Below are 18,947 nucleotides of genomic sequence, written 5' to 3' on the forward strand. Positions count from 1 at the left end.
TTTTCTAACTGGAGTCTGCCCTAGTAAAAAAGAAATCCACTTTTTGGATTGTTTTGGGATTGCTTCTGGCTTGTTTTCAAGCTGCAGATTTTTTTTGGATTTATTTTGGATTTTTTGGGGATTTTTTCAAGCAAGGATTTATTTGCCTTGGGTAGGAGGATTTATTTTGGAGTTTTACTGACTTGTTTCTCAGTAAAAACAATCCACTAACACTAATTGGCAGGCAGGCATTTCTAAAGGATTTATTTTGGAGTTTTACTGACTTGTTTCTCAGTAAAAATAATCCACTAACACTAATTGGCAGGCAGGCATTTCTAAAGGATTTATTTTGGAGTTTTACTGACTTGTTTCTCAGTAAAAATAATCCACTAACACTAATTGGCAGGCAGGCATTTCTAAAGGATTTATTTTGGAGTTTTACTGACTTGTTTCTCAGTAAAAACAATCCACTAACACTAATTGGCAGGCAGGCATTTCTAAAGGATTTATTTTGGAGTTTTACTGACTTGTTTCTCAGTAAAAAACAATCCACTAACACTAATTGGCAGGCAGGCATTTCTACAGGATTTATTTTGTATTTTTTTCATCTTGTTTCTCAATAGAACCAATCCAGCAACACTACACATTTTTACTGCATTTATTTTGGATTCTTTTGCAAGCAAGGCTACATTGGAAGATTTATTTTTGATTTTTTCAAACTTGTATCTCTGTAAAAACAATCCAGTAACATAGGCACACATTTTTACTCCATTTAAATGTTGGAAAAATAATGTCAAACTGCACTTAACTAATTTCTCCAGTAAATAATGCCCAGTCGCTATCATTCAGGGTGTATCAATTTGCAGCAATGGGTAGAAGGAATGCTAACACCTCGGCCATCCCATCTCCCATCGCGCCACCTGACTCGCTGGATGGTGGCTGACTGTCTCCTGCCTGCCACCCGGTACAGCTGTACCCCTCCTCTGTGCTCCTCTGTTTACCACCCCCGGCTGTATATCTGTTCTGTTACGTTTGAAAAAAAAGAATGCACCCGCAATTACTATTTTATTTCTTTCTTTTATTTATTGGATACTTTGTAAGTCCCCTACACATAAAATGGTGTTTCAAGGCACCTCATGACAAAATAAAGGGGGCATGAGAGTATAAGGGAGAAAGATAACAATATTCCGGCTATGCCTTGTGACATTTGGATCATTGGCAGCAAACCATGCCTGAATAGCCTACTGTCTCTACCCCAAACAATAAATACTATGTATGGTACGCTTAAATAATTTACATTTGTTATGCAGATGTAAGTAAACCAAGCAGAAAAGAAATAATATGATTACCAGGTGGGGCTCATGGCCGGCACTTGCTTCTGGCACGCACTGGGCCACGATGGGGGGTTAGGCCAGAGTCCTAGGTGAGGCTTGTGCTGGCCCGAGCTCCGCTGGGATCTCCCAGCTCTAGTCTCCCCACCTAAGAAAACACTCCTTTTGGGTTTAGCTTTAAAAATTCCATATCACAGTGAGCAAACATGTCCAAACTGGATGTACAATGTAGGCCAGTCTTATAGTCAGGCCTGGCTGAAGAGGTATGGGGGCCTAATTCAACATGATGGTTGGGGGACCCTTTGCTTAGAATGCAAAACAGTCTGAGGCACCTGTGGGGTGCATACATCATAATGGAGAGCCAGAAATACAGCCATGGGTTAATAGCTGCCGATTTTCCCATTGCACTTGCACGATGCAAATGCAACGTGCCTGAAGATCCTCTGTCTGTTCTCCCTTGTCTTCTCCCGTTCATTGCACTGGTAAAACTGCAAGATCGTTGACGGGCCTATTTGCAGTGTCTCAACTGTTAAATGTATATTACACACTTACTGTGCCTCTGGAGACTATTATCGTCTCAGAATTTCAAGGTATACTAGACTGGGGACAGCAAGATCAAAATGATTTACCCATGATAAGACACTTTAGGGAAGTGGTGAAATCAGGATTGGAGTCCAGTCTTGCAATTAAAGTACTTAACCACATATCTTCCCAGCTACAGCTTGTGGACATGTCTGGGTTTTGATGGAGATGGCTTAAAAAGTATGCAAATCACATGATAAACCATGCTGACAAACATTTCCTTATAGAAATATGTTTAACACGAAAAAGAAAAAAAGCACAATTTGTGTTGCCCCACCCCATCCTCCTCCCCATTTTCACTGGAAAGCTACAAGTACCAGAAGTAATATAAGCCTAATCTCCAAGTAAAAACCACTGAACAGGTTATCATGCCATGTTCATTCTAGAGAGGAGTGCCTGCTACCTTTTTTGTATTTTTTCAAGGAACTTGGGGTTGGTCATCCTACATTACCTGGGAGAACACAGACGTGGACCCCTTGCTCACTGTGCTCAGAGAGGCACAGCTCCACCTCACTGATGGGACCCAACAAGGCTGAAACACGTGTATGGGGTTGCTGTTGGTACTCTTGTTCAAAGGAGGTTTGCCTGGCATTTTGGTGCTGGACTGTCCTTGTGGGCGGGACAAAGACTGATATGCAAATGGGTATTCCTCCTTTGTGAAAAGTACAGTGAGCAAAAAGTGATGGCTGCGGACTCTCAAGTGGGTAAAAACCATTGAACAGGTTATTATGCCATGTTTATTCTAGAGAGGTGTGCCTGCTACCTCTTTTGTAGTTAAGCTCCATGGGGTTTGCAAATGTGCTTAGACACACAACAAAATGTATTTTGTGGTAGTAATATGGTCACCTACATTTAGTCATTGTTTGACTAATAAAGAGAATTTAATTTAACTGTGCTCCTCATAACAAAATGTGTTTTAAAAAAGAGTTTCTGAGGAGAGTGGGGTTAAATTTGCTGGGTATGCACTCTGTGTTCTATGTATAGTTATGGTATTCTGTTAAATGTCTTAATTTTGACACCTAACCACAGCGTTTTAAATGAGTGCTCTTTCCTGCTTATTTCGTTGGGAGTCGGCTTGTTTTGGGCTTCTTTTGCAGGGTCATTCGGCTTTTTTTTCTCGGGTCTGGCAGCGTGGGCAGCAATGGCGGCGGAAGAAGAAGATACGGTGGTGGCCGTGCTCCTTGTGGGCACGAAAAACTGGATAAATACCATACCAGAGGTAAGTGTGCACACGTTTAGGGCACCTTTATTTATGTGGATGTGTATCTGGACACAATCTGGAGCACTGCGCACTCCACCAATATCGAGGGGCATGGAGGGGAGATGCGGGAAAAAATAATCTGACTTCAAAGTCATGCTGGAAAGGAAGGAGGCTCTGACGGGCCTGTTCTGAGGCCCGAGGGACTGCCGAGGGAGGTTTAGAGAGGAATTCAGGAGGTGAGCCCCAGAGCAGTGTGCTGATCGAGAAACAAAGTTAACCCGTCAACACAAGCAGGCGCACTCCCCATCTAGCCCAGCACAACTATGAACTGGAGATTTATGGCACAGCCGGTTCCACGTATGTCTCCTACTCCCATTTCCAGGGCAGGGGCACAAACTTGCAACTGCCGTCAAAGGAGCCAACTGTAAATATATGTCTACTGGGCAAAAGAGAATGGCAGTTCAATCTCACTGCTGTCTTTGAACGCAAAGCTTATCCTGTGTCATGCGTGACTTATTTACTTCCAACTGTTCAGCGCGCCATTAAAACCATCTAAACGCTGCGCCTGAGGGTTGAACACTAAACAGTTTGGTACCACAGTGACCGGAGCTGGATCTTTGAAGAAACCGTGCATGTATTGTAAAAACACATTGCAAAATGTTGCGGCCATTGACCACAGTACTGAAATTGCCAGAATCAATGACCCTGTAGAAGGGTCAGATGGGGTACTGGGTGTCACTGCCTGTTGGATCAAAGGACAGTGGCTCAGAGCAGGCAGGCAACACGTACATGGTCGAGAAACCCAGGTCTAAAAGGATGAGTTAAGAGACCATCCTGGAGTCATCCGATGATCATCAAACTACATTAGAAGTCATTCCCACATCATCAGAAGTCATCACGCTGTTAAAGTCATCAGCAAATGTCTCAGAATGGTGGGTGATGATTTGGGGATGGGTTTAGGATGACTTGCTGAGGATGCCAACATCATCCCTATTTTAGAAAACTCTTTGTTCCTGATGATTTTAGGATGACTTGCCGATTACGTCAAGAGCATCAACAGGTTTGCCCCAGATGATTCTGGGATGACCTGCTGATTACTTGAAGAGCATGTTTGGCCCTGATCATTTGGGGATGATTCTGGGATGACTTGCCGATTACTACAAGAGCATCACCATGAAACATGTTTTTGTATCGCAAACTATTCTTAAAATTGGGCTTTTTTTGCTGCCGGCTGTCCCCGGGATAACCACAAGTTGGCGCCCCTGGTACTGGGTGCTGCACCGGGAAAAATCCAAGATGTATTGAACATGTAAAACAAAACGTTTCATGAAGTAATATATTTCCTGATATTTGTTCAGATTCAATATAGCCTTCATACGAAAGGAACACAATTGTAAAAAAAATAATACTTGTTACTATTTCAGTTCGTGCACACCATACTCATGTGTCCAGCAAATGGCACCTTCTAAATACGTTCAGCACTATGACTATTAAAACACTATTTGAAATGCATAGACAGCCAGTCTTACTGTTTTCGCTTGTGCAACATATAACCATTGTCCCCATTTGTACCCTGTACATCAAATTATATATATACTGGATAAGTGAACGAACTTGCTGTTGTTTGATGGGCTGATTTCCTGAACTGGAGTACGACCACTATATATATATATATATATAACATGGCCTGCTGTAGCGGCCATGTAGTTATGGTTAAGTTGCTAAACCCATAGGAAATTAACCATAACGTCCCCTTAACAAAGTTTTTTTCATTGAATTTCATAGGTTTTTATTAGTGCAACTTAACCATAACGTCCCTTTAACAAAGTTTTTTTATTGAATGAAATATATATATACATATATACATATATATACACACACACACACAGCACTTTGTAATAAAAATGCGTATCCGGGACACACAGATCGTTGAAAACGTGTAACTGTCCTAATTTTATGTTTGCATTCTGGGACTTGTAGTCTTGCCGTTGTAATGGCACTACAAATCCCGGAATACAAATAAAAAAATATATAGGCATTGCCCTGTAGGCCAGTCCAGGCCTGGCAGCATCCTGGCAATGTAGACATGGCTCTCTTCATATGAAATCGTGCAGGTCAGGGCATGGGACCATTGGTGGAGGGCTTTGCAGTTCCCTCACTGGGCTGTCTCCATGTAGCTTACATCTCCGGTCAGGTTGCCTTGGCAGACCTGCTGGGCTGCAGGTGCTCCATTTTTAAAATGTAAACTGCTTTTCACTTTACAGAAACATGGGCCCAATTCTGAAGTCCATGTAAAATTGGAAAAGTATTGTTCCTTGGTGGAACAACACTTTTCCTAAAAGCACTGTATTCTGTGACATTAAGAATGTGGGGGTACAGACATCAAAGCTTCCAGTGTCCCTAATATGGCCTGACAATGGCCATAGTGCCTCTGAGGAGTGCAGGACAGGCACTGCCTGGGGATTCTCATTGCAGAGCGCAAAAAGGAGTTAAAATATGGTGCCTGTGAGGTATCGTTAACATCTATTGTGCAAGTCTTTCCTATGTTAGCTGCACATTTCCCAGATGGCTGTACCACTTTTCTGATTTACTGAAAGCATAAAGACACTTTTGTAAGTCAGAAATGGTAGAGTTTTGAGAAATGCTCAGAAATTAGAAAATGGCAGTTTTGAGAAATGTACAAAGTGACATCTGAGAGAATTGTGTCTTTATTTAAAAGTTTTCAAGCTTCAGATTTTTTTTCCATTTATTTTGGATTTGGGGGATTTTTTCCAAGCAACGATTTGCCTGTCTTGGGCTGCAGGAGTTTTGGGGATTTTTTTACTGACTTCTTTCTCAGTAATAACAAGCCACTAACACTACTTTTTATTTTAACTTAGTATATGTGTGTTTTCTCTATGTTTATGAATTGTGCTGTTTCTTACTTTTGAAACCCACTCATGGCGTTTACATGTGCGCTTGCTTTTTTCGGTTAATTTGGGTGGGAGTCAGCTTGTTTTGGGCTTTTTTCGTAAGGCGATGCAGCGCGTTTTTTCCTTCCACCTGGGAACACTGGACAATGGAGGACGAGATTCGAGCGTGGATCATGCTGCTGGGATCGATAAACAAAGCCAGAATCATTGGGTAAGGAGCTGATGTACACGTTTTAGGCTTTATTTCAGAGTGAGCCTTTTGCATAGTGAGGAGTGTGTCTCTCGGGAGTCAGACAGGTTGTGTTGATTTATGAGGCAGACTCTGCCTTTGCAGTGCGCGCTCCCCACGTCCAGCGCCCCCATCCGCCTCCTTGGACCAGCGACGCCATTTCTCCGTGAGCCTCCAAGCAGGGAGCACTGTTGCAGACCCTTGGTGGATATCATATGTTCTCCTAAAGGCCGGCACAGTGCGTTTATCTGCATGCCACCGGGATGTTTTCCTTCCCTGGATAACAGGCTGCTGGCACATTTCATTACTTTCACACGGCGCAGCTCTAGCCTGCTTTAATATCACTTGTAAAGCAGGTTAGAGCTGCTGGCACATTTCATTACTTTCACACGGCGCAGCTCTAACCTGCTTTACAAGTGATATTAAAGCAGGCTAGAGCTTTACAGGAGAACATATAATATACACACGTGTCTGCAACATTGTGCTCCATTGTTTTCATACGACTTCAATGATCCAGCGTCATATATGCCAGCTATGGCTTTTGTGAGTTTCAGTCCAAAACACATTAACGCACCATGCAGCTGCCATTGTACTCGGAGCTGGGATTGGGTGTATGTGTATCATAGGCAGTGTGGGAGGGAAGGGGTGCAGTGGGCGCGCCTAGACCTACTGCAATTGATTTACTGGCACAACTGCACTTTATCACAAAACCAGCTGAGTTTTCTGGAGGGGCCGTTGTATAGGACATGACGCATGGGTGGCACCTCAAAGAAAAGGAGCCTATAGTCGTAAATCCTACTTTGGAAGCTGTGCAGTTAGAGCAGCATCTGTGGGGTTCGATGGGGGGGGGGGGCTAATTTAATGAATATGTTGACCCAACTGTGCATTTTGAAAGCTCACTGAGGCCACGACTGTGTTCAAAACGAACACATCCCTTTCAATTTACCCGCATTTGGCTGTCCTCTAAGAAATTCATACAGATTAAGAAAGTTCGTGCATATGTAGCCCCTTTTTCCCCAGGTCCAACTTGGGAGCCTGCACTTGAATGGGACAATAAGTGGGGGTGGGGGGGTGGTTTGGAAAGATATCCACAAGGATAACCTGAGGCGTTTCACACGAGTACACATTAGCTCTACATCGTGTGCCATCATCTCTGTGTAGTTGGTCACAGCTGTTTCACTGCATTTGGTGAAAGGCTGTTTTGCCAGGTTTTTTTGCTGCATTTTTGTTATGGGGTTTGGGGTAGGGGAAAATTAAGTAATTGTGGGTGTTGGGAGTGCGCCCCCATAGATAAATGGGGCAAAATGGGCAGGCACCGTGGTGGTCCATCTCCCCTTGAATCATCTTTCCCTTCCCTGTTGATGCTCTACATTCATGGCTGCCTCTCCCTTGCCAGATGCCTTAGAAATATTGCCTCCTGCTTTCCTTAATCGGCTGTTGCAAGACCCCCCCTGTGGCATGGAACATGCACATTCGCAACCACTGGAATGTAAACATGTCTGTCTTCAGCACTTAGCAATGGCTGGTTTGCTTTCGTCTTTGCAATTTTTTTTGGCAAATGGCCTGAACAATGGCACATGAATGCGGTTGCACATTGATGGTGCCATTTCACGACCAGGTCCATTCCACTGAATGCCCAGCACCTCTGACAAGCTGGTGGAGATGATTGCTCAAACCGCAGTCTCTTTGACATCTGTGCAGAGCCTGCTGACGCAGGTTCGAATCCCGGCAGCCCCAAACTCAGCCTTTTATCCTTCCGTGGTCGATAAATGAGCACCACACACACACTCGGATACCTGAGGGTTCGTAGCACTATATAAATGCTAAATTATTATTATTATTATTATCCTGGCTCAGTTTCTTCAATCAGCCTGACAAAAGCACAATGTTGTATTTGAACAGCAGAAGTAGTTATAAAGCAACATACATTTGAGTAAAATGGTTATTCTTTAGGGCAGGGGTGCACAACTGATTTTGACAGTGGGCCAAAAGTACCTTACATGATGGCTATAGTGGGCCGAAAAGTAAATGTGGACGGGGCGGTAGGCGCAGCAGGCGTGGCGTGGCGGGAGGCTTGGCCCCACCCCTCAAACAAACACTATGCCCCATGGCGCTCAACCAAACACTATGCCCCATGGCTCCCATCCCTCAACCAAATCCTATGCCCCATGGCCCCCACCCCCAACCAAACACTATGCCGCATGACACCCACCCCTCAAGCAAACACTATGCCCCAAGGCCCCCACCCCTCAACCAAACACCATGGCCCCCAACCAAACACTATGCCCCATGCCACCAAGCATGCACCATGCATACATACTCATACAGACCCAAACCCCCCCACACCCAACTCGGCACACAAACTCACAAGCATACACCAATACACTATGCACCCATACAGACCCGAACTCCCCACCCCCCAACTCGGCACACAAACTCACAAGCATACACCAATACACTATGCACCCATACAAACCCGAACTCCCCACCCCCCAACTCGGCACACAAACTCACAAGCATACACCAATACACTATGCACCCATATAGACCCGAACCCCCCGACCCCCCAACTCAGCACACAAACCCACAAGCATACACCAATACACTATGCACCCATACAGACCCGAACTCCCACCCCCAACTCAGCACACAAACTCACAAGCACATTCAGGCAGACGCGACACACACACACCCCCTCCGCATCTCAACACACACTGCACTTGCACACAAACACATTCAGTCAGACCCGACACACACACCCCCTCCGCATCTCGACACACACTGCACTTGCACACACACATTCAGTCAGACCCGACACACGCACCCCCTCCGCATCTCGACACACACTGCACTTGCACACACACATTCAGTCAGACCCGACACACGCACCCCCTCCGCATCTCGACACACACTGCACTTGCACACAAACACATTCAGGCAGACCCGACACACACCCCACACCCGCATCTCAACATACACTGAACTTGCACACAAACACATTCAGGCAGACCCGACACACACCCCACACCCGCATCTCAACATACACTGAACTTGCACACAAACACATTCAGTCAGACCCGACACACACACCCCCTCCGCATCTCGACACACACTGCACTTGCACACACACATTCAGTCAGACCCGACACACGCACCCCCTCCGCATCTCGACACACACTGCACTTGCACACAAACACATTCAGGCAGACCCGACACACACCCCACACCCGCATCTCAACATACACTGAACTTGCATACAAACACATTCAGTCAGACCCGACACACGCACCCCCTCCGCATCTCGACACACACTGCACTTGCGCGCGCTCTCTCTCTCTCTCTCTCTCTCTCTCTCTCTCTCTCTCTCTCTCTCTCTCTCTCTCTCTCTCTCTCTCTCTCTTCCTTTTCTCCCCCCCCCCTGCTGGTGAGATCCGGTACTACGGCTGGCGTGGGCGGGGCAAGGCTGAAATGCCTTCCGCATCAAGCCTTACTGGCCACGCCAGCCGTAGTGCTGGCACTCCATTGGATCAGCACACACGCACTACGTGGCTCGTAGGAGCTGCGTGGTTCGTGTGCACTGAACCAATGGGGGCCATTGTTTTGTCCGGCCCGGAAGACAACAAAGACTTTCCTAATGGAGGCGGGCCGATGCTGCTTGCGGGCTGCCCTCCATTAGGAAAGTCTTTGTTGCTGGCGGGCCGGACAAAACGGCATGGCGGGCCGCAACTGGCCCGCGGGCCGTATGTTATGCACCCATACTTTAGGGTATATCCTACTCTTTTTCATCTTAACACTTCCAGACTTGTTCAGTTGCTTCGTTGAACTGCTTTGTGGCTGAAGGCAGACCTGGTTAAGACATTTTTTATCACACCAGTAGTGGGTTTACAACTCCAATTAAGTAATTAACTCTTAGAATACTGCTTTGAAAATCACAGGCAGGCACTTTAAGCGCAAAGTCTGATAAGGCTTGATTAAAGTGAGCTCAAAGTTCCCATAAGGAGGTATTTTGGGAGGGGCAGGATCTGGGTGTAAATGGCCATAGGGATTAAAATGACCATGGGCAGTCAATATTTCAGCAAATAACCAAACGCCTACCTGCTTTGTGTGCCTAGGTGTTCACCATTTCAGAAGTTCAGGCAAGACTGGCACCTGCCCGAGACTCTTCCATGGGTGGGTTCCTAACGAACTTCCTTACTTGCTGGGCTGTGTCTGGGTTCCCATCTGGCTCCCTGCGCTGGTTCCGGGTCTTGGTAATTGTCATTAGAATGCGTACTGTATTAAAATGTGTAATATTAATATTTGTGCTATTATTTCAGCCTACTGGGACACAGTGGATTCCCGTTAGCAGGTAGCAGCTGAGCACTGCTTGGAACTGGCCCTTCAGTGGATATAGAGGAGGCGGACGGGAGCCACAGAAAAAGTTTTCCCGATGCAAATCCCAACCCTGGTCCATCAACTGCATCAGAGGTAAGTGCCATTAGAGTTAAACAAAAGTTGGTGTGTGCCCTTATGAAATAAATAAATGCTTTTTCTCTATCCAAATACTATCGGTTGTAGGCTTCTGTGTCTCCACCCCAATCTCAAACCCTCCTCCCCAACATTCCTATGAAGCCATAGGGCTTCTAGACTGTGTCAGAGGGGGGGGAAAGGTAGCTCAAATACTGTGGCTCGTGTATTAACCGGTTATTGTCCATCACTCATTATATGCCCACATGCAAACATATTGCTTTGTCCATTACTTATGACCCGTTAAGCTTCAAATGTCATAGTGGTGTCCTATGTTATTTTTTTAGATTGTTACAAAAGCAAGCACGCACATAGTTAAATTCCCATAGGTATATGTTATCGGCATCAGTTGGCCCGGGAGCCAAATTTAGCTCCTGGTAGGCATGGTGTAAAGCTAACCAGGCTCTTCAAGGCTACAAACAGGGCTAAATAGCCCCCAGCTCCGCTCAATTTCAAACCCTGTGTATTTGTTTTGCTTGTATGGCTCCTTTACCAATGCACTGTCCATGGGGGAAACACGAGATTGGTAATTTCTTCACAATATACCAATTATGCAAAGAAATGGGAAAGAAGATAAACGGAGAGCCACTTCCTGGGGAAGTGACACTAATCTATATTAAATTCTAAGGAATTGCCATGGTTTCATCCAGATTGACAGCTTTGAGAAATGTAGTAATTGGAATTACGAAAGCACATTAGAGGGTGTACAGTGAAAATTGTCTATGCTTTATTTCTCACAGCCATGTGTCAACCAAAAAGTACTTTGCTTGCTCTTTTCAAACTTTTTACACAAATCTTTTTTCCATTTCAGAATGTATCCATGTTAAAGCCAGGGAAATGGGCTTTCCAGTACTCTCTGCATCCGAGTGCAGAAAAGCCCTCCAAAACAAAATTGGGAACTACCGGATGAAGAAGGAGCCAAACCTCGTCTTTTCTACACAAGTGTAGTTGCGCATTCCCTTGCTCTTTGCCTCGTCCTGGATACTAGTGTGACTCCCTGGACCTGTTCTCTTTCCCCTCTCAACCTTGCTCCCTGGGCTGGTCCCCACCGGACTCGCTTGCTCCCTAGGCTGGGCCTGTATACTCGTGTGACACCCCTGGACTGGTTCCGTGTCCCCTATCACGCTTGCTCCCTGGGCTGGACCGAACCGGACTGGTTCTGGGTCCCCTCTCACCCTTTATTTTTAAATTGTGAAGCACCCGTGTTTGGGATTGCTACAGTTGTGTTTTTGTGCTATGCACACAGTGTCCGATTGAACCTCTGCCTCTTTTTAATAAATATAGTGGGGGGAAAAAAAACTGTGTCGCTTCTTTTAAAATATAGTTTATATGCCATTACATGGTCTTGACTTTCATGGCCATTTTACCTAAATGACTGTGACCTAATTAGTCATCACTATTGTTCTAAAGGCAATTCAAAATGCAACTCTCTGAAATGGGCAGCAATCGAGCCACAGTGACGCTTTTAAAGCCCAATTCATCAAGGTGCACCAAATGTGTTTTTAAGCATTTCTTTTCAGGATTATAGTAAACATTATTTTTGTTTAAACTCCTAAATTTATTTCCAGCTCATAAACCGAAACAATGACTATATTGTTAAAGGATATTTTTGGGATTGCTTTGTTGTTTTGATTTGTAAAGTATTATTTGGTGACTAAATTAATTGCTTTAGGATTTCAAAAGGTTTATTTGGGGATTGCATTGCATTGCTTTTGGATCTCTACGAGGGTACATTTAGCCAAAAGGAAGCCAGCTGTAATCCGTTGCTTTTGTAATTATTTAGGGATGGCACTGCTTTTGGATTTTTATAGGATTGTTTGGGGATTGCATTGTTTTGGGATTTTTGCTGGATTGTTTGAGGATTGGATTGCTTTTGGATTTTTATAGGATTGTTTGGGGATTGGATTGATTTTGGATTTGTAGTGGATTGTTTGGGGATTGGATTGCTTTTGGATTTTTATAGGATTGTTTGGGGAGTGGATTTTTAGTGGATTGGATTGCTTGTGGATTGGATTGCTTTTGGATTTTTAGTGGATTGTTTGGGGATTGGATTGTTTTTGGATTTTTCGTGGATTGTTTGGGGATTGGATTGTTTTTGGATTTTTAGTGGATTGTTTGGGGATTGGATTGTTTTTGGATTTTTCGTGGATTGTTTGGGGATTGGATTGTTTTTGGATTTTTAGTGGATTGTTTGGGGATTGGATTGTTTTTGGATTTTTAGTGGATTGTTTGGGGATTGGATTGTTTTGGGATTTTTAGTGGATTGTTTGGGGATTGGATTGCTTGGATTGTTTTGGGATTGCATTCCACTGAGGATTGCTAATTAACATATTTCAGGGTGCATGAAGCCAAAAAGAAGCCAAAAGCAATCCTCTGAGTACAATGGGAGTTTCTGGAGTTAAATAGGATTTAAAGAGGATTTAAATGTTTGGGAAAATCCAGTAGCAATCCACTTTCAATCCAGATTTTTTTGGTAGGGTGTGGCGAATCACGGATTCTTGTAAGGCAATCAGATTCTCGGACTTCAAACCAGTAAATCATTGAAATCAAAAAGTACACCTCTGGGGCCCAATCAAGCAAACTCAGAGGCACCGAAATATGTGACTGTAGATTTAGTTACCGTGCAGGAGGCTGGGTCCAGAAAATGTGACCTTTCCCAAATGATTACTGAATCGAGGAATGCAGAAATCTGCATCCGATTAGTCAGTAGTCGCTGAATAGATGCAAGCTCAGATTCCAGCGACTACCAAACCATCAACATAACCAGGCCTAGAAGATTAAGTGACTATTCCAATCAAGTAAATGCATTGGGAATTATATGCCAGCACCAATGTAGCACTTCAATGCCATACACTGAGATGTAGAGAGAAAATGCACATGTCGGATTGACCCAGGATACATGGCAAAACACAGACAAGCATTTATGGGGGCGTGGCCGACTGCCCACAAAATGGCCACTTAGCTGCAGAGCTCGTCCCACTGAACCCTCCTCTCCCCAAATATATATTGTTGAAGCCCCTTTTAATGCATAGCACACTTTTCATAGCACTGCTCGGAAGTAAAGGTACCTGCTGCCGGCATCTGAGGGATGTCGGCAACAGCCAGGACAAGGTCGGAACGTTTCGGACAAAGTGGTGTTATGATATATGCAGGCGAGCCGACAGGGAGGGACGTTGCTGATTAGATTGAGGCAGGCGACGGCTCTTGAACTGCGGCTCTCTGAATGCGGCGACAGTGGAAGAACCGGAGCGCGACTCCTGAGAAGAGAGGCTGGAAGAGGCGCGGGAAGAAGCACTGGTGTCACCAGATCGCATTAATATGCCGGCCTGGCGAATGTATGTGGGACGCTGCAAAGAGGGATGAAAGAGGGTGGAGAGCGCAAAGGAAAACAAGAGAACCACAATACATTAGAATACAGCTTGAAAAGCCTAATTAGCAGCAAGAACTAGATTGGGGATTACAGCAGTGATTATGATGAGGGATTATACACAATGACAATTGAGGAGAATGGTAATTAACGCTGAGGGAAGTCAAGAGAGTCCACCAGAGAGTCCATCAAAACCCTGTAATTAAAGGTTGGAGTGCTATGCAATATTTGGGGCAGCGGAAACTGCGGTAATGGAATCAAAAAGGGCACTGTGAAGTAGAATGATCATGGAAAATAACCACATAACTGGTGGACACCTGCTTTTAACAAGTCTGTGAGACAAGTCTGTCCACGTTATGGACATTAAAAAAAATCTACTGGATGGATTAACAGCAAATTTGCAAAAGTACCCTTTTGGGACCAACCCGCTTCGCCTCTGAAAGTTTGGTGCAAATCCATCCAGCGGTTCGGGCTGTATCCGCAAGGAAAATTAATTTCCCATCCAAGTCTATTCCGGCTTTTTAAAAGTTTGGCCCCACCCCTACAACTTAGCCCCCCCTTGATGAAACTGCAGAAAAGATTGCAAGACAATTCAGAGGAGGGTCTATATTTATTTTGTGCAGATTTGTTGAACAGTGCAAAAGTTATAAGCCACCCATAAACTTTTCTTCCCATGGGAAAGCCAACTTAACCATAACTACAGGGTCACTATTGCAGGCCCTATAATATACAAAGAGGCAATTGGGGCTAGGATACAAACCTGCAAATGTTCCCTCATCCTTTAAGGGGACTCCCACCTCCCTTGCTCAAGAGGGTCGGCTTGTTATACAGGTACTTAACAGCCAAAGTGCCCCTACTGTCTATTCTGTCCCTGTCCTATGGAGGGCAGAAAGGACATAGCTAGCTTTATTTCCCTAACTCAGTAGGGAATTCCGAGGTGACCTAGTGGAGTAGTGTCATTGCCCTGGTATACTTTCCCTACAGATAACCATCTCTGGTTTCTTTTTCTCACACCTGTCTCCTCTCTTCTGTACCAACCTCTCTACTTTTCACTACTTTGTCTCTCTATCTCTCTATCACTCTCTCTTATTTATTTGTTTATATACAGGGAGGAACAATGCTTTTTTGAACACTAAAGAACGTACAATAAATAAGAAATCAGATTTAACAGCAAGCAGTGAGCTTCTTACAATGGAGTGAGTTTAAGTGTCCTTCTGACCAGGTTGTGGGGGAGAGTAAATGGAATATTCACCAGAGACAATACATGGGTAGACTAAGTGCAGATATGCGGTTCAGCCAGGTGTGTTAGTGATCTAACCATGATGGATGAGCTGCTAGAGTGGAGGCAGAGAAAGTGAGGGACAGAGGAGGTAAGGCAGATGAGAGGTAGGTTAGGAGAGTAACTCAGAGGCAAGGAGGTAGGTTTTTAGTTTGGTGTTGAACTCATTGAGGTGGACTGTCTCTCGGATGTCTGGAGGAAGAGAATTCCATGCAGGTAGAGCAAGAAGAGAGAAAGCACAGAGGGGTGGCTAGGGCCCACAAGGGTAGTCGAGGTAGCAAAGCTGAGATTACGAGAAGGCTTGTAGAGATGGATAGAGGAGGATAGATACAATGGTGCCGAACTGTGGATAGATTTGTGGAACAAGATAAGACATTTAAATCTGGCACGGTTTTGCATCCCCAGAAATTCAGCTGATGACGTTACACAGAAGTAAGTGTGAAGTGAGGGAGCTTAAAGAGAGTCCTGGTAGCAAAGTTAATGATTTAAAACTATATATTTATTGCGATTTGGTTTTAATTACATTTTACACAAATGTAGAAAAAACACAAGATCACATTTTAGAAAATTCAAAATATCTAAATATAAAAAACAATCAGTTCACATAAAACTACATAGCAAAATGTAAACTAAATAGGAGAAATAAACTCTAAAAATGTATAATTAGTACATCAAAATGTTAGTCTTCTAAGTGGACCAAAACATCAGGCAAAAATTGACATAATGAGAGCATCCGTGAAAGATTTACCCCCCACATAAGAATAGACCAAAATAATTCCTTGGAAACAATAGATCCGTGCATACCATATATTTAAAGTATCTATCTCTCTTGGATGTAAGAGCCTGGCAATCTAATAGGGTTTCAATAGAATCTGTCCCAAGGCAAAACTGACATTCTGCCGTTATGACAGAGGATACCGATTGTCCTCCCCAATAGATGGTCCGTTCCTTAGTGGGAAGTTGACTTAACTTAAAGCGCATGTACAAGGAGTGTATTTTCGGACAGTGGAAACAAGATAAGTACATTGTAAAAAAATACTCTTTTTCCTCAGAAATTTGGCATATTCCATACATGATCGGTAGTATGGAATAGAATCGAGAGTGCACATCCAATCATACTCAAAGAGTTTTGTTTTTCTTCCCCCTGGACGATTCAGTAGTTCTTCCTCATTCGACCCAATAGTATCAAGCAGTCTATCATCTTACCCACATACTTATTAATAGAAGGAATCTGTTTCTCCTTCGTAAGTGTGTTTAACTCAACATATAGTGAATTTTATACAGGTTTCAGAAATTTTTAATAGAGGACGAGCTTCCTCCATTGATATCTGGCTTTAAGAGTGGTAAGAGCCAGCTCATGTCATATTACAGAATTCGGAATTGACATTGCAAGAGACAGCACCTCTTTGGGCCTGTAGCTTATTCAAAAAGTCTGCCAGATCCAAAAGGGAAAGGTCTACACCATACAAAAGCACATGTTCTATTTTCATTAAGTAATAACACAGTGCTGTTAAGATCGAGAATCTGCCAACTTTATGAAGTAATCTAACAAAACAAATTCAATTGTTTTGCCACCCAAAGACCAGGTCATCGTTTTAGGTTGCTTTTGTTTAGAGAAAACAATGATCATTGATTTTGAACCATTGCCTTAAGGTTTTGTTTAACTGCAAATTGCATAAAGATGTCCAATTTACGCTGGAGGCCAAAAGGAGGTTAAAAAGAACGAGATCATCCGCAAATGCAACCCAGTGAAGTTTAAGTGTACCCAGTCTAGCAGGATAAATATCATTCCTGCACCACAAACTCTCAATATCCCACAGATATAGATTAAAGAGAGTGGGAGTAAGAGTACACCCTAGTTTGACTCCCACGTGAGTTGGGAAGGGTCTAATAAATGCGTCTTCCCTGGTTAAGCAGATTCTGATTGTGGTATGTTGGTGACATAGAGCAATAAGATGAACCACATACACAGGAACTCGAAATGTGATCAATTTGGCTCATAAAAGTTCCTGCACAACACAATCAAAAGCTCCGGACATATCCAGGGATGCCATATAAATTGGCCCATGCCATAGTTCTTCACATTATGCCAATGCTTTGCCTGAAGCCTACTTGATATTTGGACAAAATAGGTGACTGAGCAAGAACCAAATTGAGATCTCAAAGAAGGACAATGGAAAACACCTTACTATTAGAGTACGTGAGCTCAATTGGCCTATAGTTATCTGGAATGGTAGGTTCGCCCTTTTTATAAACAGGAATAACTATGGATTGGGACCATGATTGAGGAATGATGTGGGTAGAAAAAATATGATCATACAATACCTTGAGGTAAGGAACCCATAGTTGAGAAGCCTCTCTAATAACCAAGGTGGGATCTCGCCAGGGGCCCTAGACGGCGTTAGTCTGGTAATTTCCCATTCAAAGTCCTCGATATCCCAGGGGCATTGACCCATCATGGGACGTCCCAGAATGGAATCAGGAAAAACAGACATAGGCCCCTGGATGGAAAACGTGGCTATACAGAAATCAACCCACCTATCCTCAGCAATTGGACACTCCCTCTCATAGCAAAGGTTTTTTAATGATTCTTTCAAGAGGACAGAATTGATTGAAGAGAGGACCACAGGGATGCCCCTCCTCGCCCCCAGGAACATGACAGGCCGACGGCCAGAAATTCTCAAATCTAGTCATCATTTTTCGGGCTAGCCAGAAGAGCACGACTGACTGACATGTACACAGAAAAGTATCCCCTTGGTCAACCATTCAGACCTAATCCAGTACATATCCTTTCAGAAATAGGGGACTCAACAGAGATTGTGGATGCAAATATCCCAAAGGACTACCTTGATTAAGCACCAAGAAGCCATGATGCAGACGTCATTAGTGACACTGTGTCATAGCAGTGTTAGTCATTAAGCACACTTGCAGCCCTGCACCGCATTACACAAACACACATTCACATACACGAAGAACATGCTTACACAGTTCTATAGATAGAGGATGTATACACATACATACTGTCAAAGCTTTCTTATTTTTCTCACTAGCCAAATGCATTAACGCAGAAATGCAAGCTTGCAGATGCTTATGGTGAATAACCCATTGGGACTACAGGAGTATTTACGGAGCCTGGAAGGACCACGTACAACTAAATTATAAGTTACATAGCACAGTAAAAGCATGTAGAAATCATATTATAAGTGTAAGGAAAATTACAGAAGGCCTCAAGCCACAGAACATGAGATGAGAGTATCTGGCTCAGCCTGCACAACGCGCAGATCGAGCCCACAGGCAAGGTCAGTGATAAACACGTATATTCCAAACTCTAGACGACAAGAGGACCCGCTGCAGGAAAATTGAATAAATCCTCATAAATGCAGACCCAAGAGCTCGATTTTGTGGTCCACAAGCATGTGATGCAGCTGTAGCTAGACTATGGACATTCACCCACTGTCGGAAGGAAGACGATCCCAGCAACCCAGGCGAAGAGTGAAACAAGTGTGGCAACGTGGAGGCACACTCTCATAGGCAAAGGTGGTACAGTACCAGATACAATTC

General features: G+C 44.0%; 2 long non-coding RNA genes across 3 annotated transcripts in view; one reads left to right on the forward strand and one right to left on the reverse strand.

Annotated features, from left to right (window-relative positions):
- LOC138565846 (uncharacterized) overlaps positions 1-18,947 on the reverse strand; it is a 122,145-nt gene that overhangs the window by 29,321 nt on the left and 73,877 nt on the right. The gene's annotated exons all lie outside the window — the stretch shown is intronic.
- LOC138566290 (uncharacterized) lies at positions 6,078-12,039 on the forward strand. Its single transcript, XR_011301892.1, has 3 exons — positions 6,078-6,216; positions 10,551-10,701; positions 11,552-12,039. It is a non-coding gene; the product is annotated as an uncharacterized lncRNA (long non-coding RNA).

This window comes from Ambystoma mexicanum, chromosome 2p (assembly GCF_040938575.1).
Source record: "Ambystoma mexicanum isolate Mex_15411 chromosome 2p, UKY_AmexF1_1, whole genome shotgun sequence".
Classification (NCBI taxonomy): Eukaryota; Metazoa; Chordata; class Amphibia; order Caudata; family Ambystomatidae; genus Ambystoma; species Ambystoma mexicanum.